The 2,935-nt window shown below is 47.1% G+C and overlaps 1 non-coding gene across 1 annotated transcript; it reads right to left on the bottom strand.

The window, feature by feature from the left end:
• Positions 1-2,030: 2,030 nt before the first annotated feature.
• Positions 2,031-2,103, bottom strand: TRNAR-CCU. The gene has a single exon. It is a non-coding gene; the product is annotated as a tRNA-Arg (tRNA).
• Positions 2,104-2,935: the final 832 nt, after the last annotated feature.

Raw genomic sequence — 2,935 nt, 5'->3', positions numbered from 1 at the left:
TTGGTCCCACCGTCTTCCGTCCCGCCGTCCTCCGACCTCTGGTCCTCCAGCTTGTCTCGCCGACCCCCGGTCCCGCCGCCTCCCTCGTCCTCTCGGCGTCTCTCGTCACCCACGCTGCTGTGCGCGCGCGTGTGCTTGCTCTCTGAGATCTCGGACTCACTGGCAGAAATCCTCCACAGCGCCACCTGGTACTGTGTGAGACTAGTCTGAAGTCTCCTGGTTGTACTACTAGGACAATTAGAGAATAAAGCTTGATATCTTTGGACTGGAAAGGATTACGAGACACTATTTGGATATGTGTACATATGACCCAGCTTCGCTTGCACCAAGGAACCTTGATGGTAATGAATGGACTGAAACATGAGAAGAAAAACCTGACCATATCCGTCTTGAACTCTTAACACGACCCATGAGCATATACTCTGAACAGTATATGCTCAAACTTTTGTAAGCTCCCACAACCCGAGACCTACTGGGCAAGTTGGGCAGAAGTGTTGGAAATACAACAGCATATACTAATGTACTGATATGTCTTTTGAGCTGTAGAGGGCGCTATAGTGGAATGCTGGTCCCTGTGTGGATGCTTATCTGTGATACACAGATACACACACTTTTCTTCACAATGTTATATCCAGTCATGTAATAGCCTAAGCAAGTAGAACTTAATCCAGCATTCCTCAAGATCTCAGTGTTTAATCTGGACGCACAACCAACAAGAGGAACCCTCAAAAGAGCTTTTGTTCTTCTAGGGAGGGAGTCATCTTGGTTTGTTCAAAAGAAGAAAGGAGGATTGTGAATTCTTCCGTCCCCTATGACATTAGATATTGGTGTGTGTGTGTGTGTGTGGTGAGATCTGTACCAACTCAAGGTAACTGCAGTCCCGGATGAGCAATGCAGCATATCCATAGCAGCCCCACTATGAAATCACTGCTGATGTCAATTCATTCAGAAACTACCATGCCCCTGAGACCTTACTGCCAGCCAAAAGGTCCGCTTCTATGTTCTTGTGCCATTACTGGCCTATGGGTGCGCCCGGGCAAAACTCTATACCTGACTGCCATAGGGTTAGAGCGGAACTTGTGGATGTAGCTGCTTGGCTGGGCTAGTAATTGACAGTTCATAAACTCTTTTTTCTCTGTTGCCCCTGCAGGGGAAACCCGGCACAGCATCCTGCCAGGTGATCGCAGGCCAAGCACTGCTTAAAGGTTGTACAATCCTTGTGATGCAATCCGCTAGCTGGATTCTAATAGCAGGATCTTGCATGTGTAGCAGCTTTATCACAGCTTGAAGAGGACTTTCCATCCCAAATTGAGCAGCTTACTCTGTCTTTGGGGAGCAGTGCTGGTGATAATCCATAAGTTCACTCTGAGAAGCAGTGATGGCAAAGGGCTGGACTGGAGAGAGTTACAATCCATTAACCCCTGCATATGCACTCTGAGGAACAGTGCTGTCAATAGGCCTAAAAAGATTTACAATTAATTATGCCCATGTATTTGCACACTCTTTTTTTTTAATCTTCATACCTACCTGACCCTCACCTTTGCAACAGGAGAGGCTGAACCTGTGCGGCAGGCCAGAAGAAACCGGCAAGGTGAGGGCAAAAAATAAAAACTCACACATACTCCTAGTATAACCGGCTTGAGCAGTGAGGACAGAAAAAAGAATGGTGGCCTTGGGAGGCGGGCTTTAATCTACAGTATAACTGGTCCTGTGATTGGGCTGCGGAGCCATACCCATTTTTGGCATCAGGAAAAGTGGCTTTGCAGTTTGCGTATGGACAGATTGGCAGAAAATCTGCAGAAGATTAGGTTTCGGACAAGTGGACCCGTGAACATTTTCCCAAAGACGCTGGTCAGCTGCCTCTGTGATTCTCGATTGCGCTACGTCATCCGAGGAACACTGCAAACTGGTGATTGCCATTCCTATATGTTCAGGCTCCTCCTTGAAGATTTAAGTCTTCAAGGAGGAGCCTCGTTTTAAGATCCACATGGAAGGAGTACTTAGTCTAAAGAGGCAAGCAATATATTTGTCAACGCAGATGGGACTCGAACCCACAATCCCTGGCTTAGGAGGCCAGTGCCTTATCCATTAGGCCACTGGGGCTCGCTGCGACTGGTTACCAACCTTTATTTTATTTCCTTCAGAAGCTATCCATTCTCCAAGTTTGGAAGGTAGGGTCGGCAAGGTCTGTAATCGGCAGTTGCGGCAACTGCAGATTAACTATGGCATTCCAAAAAAAGCATGCTCCAGGTGAGGCTCGAACTCACAACCTCGGCATTGCTCAACAGATACTGCCATTTAAGTACCGCGCACTGACCGATTGCGCCACTGGAGCGCGGCCACAGCATCATCTGTTCTTCGTTCATCTCTTCTGGGCTCATAACAGGTCTCCGAGTTACCCAACATGCCAAAAATCCAGCGTATCGCTGAAAAGCGGAAATCATCCTTCTCTCATCGCAAGAAATGATAGGTAATGAGTACTTTTAGAAAAAAGCGACGCCAAAGTCACTTGACTGGAGCTCATGGACAGCTTTTTAATGAAAAAAGGTAGAGCTTTTTTGGAAAAGTGATATCGCTACTGCAATGTGTCAGGAATATATTCACGCAGACTTGAAAAGTTACTGAAAGGTCTGCTGTAAACCAAAAAGTGGCGGGTAGTAAGACGTACCTCTAGACTACAGCATGCCAAAGGCAGTTTTTCGTAAACCCACAAAGAGCACAAGAGCCTTAATCCATATGATTGGATTGGATTGGATGCTCTGATTGGCAGAAAAGCTGCCGATCCCTATGGGATTGGATTTCTGACTTCTTGCGGCAAGAGGACTTCAGAACATGTTCCAGAGCAGCAGTGACCAGTGCGATTCTCAACATACATACAACAACACCCATCCCCTATCTGAAGCAGATGAGGCAAACCTCTCAACAGGGATTCTGA

This window comes from Nanorana parkeri, unplaced genomic scaffold, assembly GCF_000935625.1.
Source record: "Nanorana parkeri isolate BGI_ZX_2015 unplaced genomic scaffold, ASM93562v1 scaffold2769, whole genome shotgun sequence".
In the NCBI taxonomy this organism is placed as follows: Eukaryota; Metazoa; Chordata; class Amphibia; order Anura; family Dicroglossidae; genus Nanorana; species Nanorana parkeri.
Note: the sequence above shows the minus strand (reverse complement) of the source record. Positions and strands in the feature narration are given on the sequence as shown.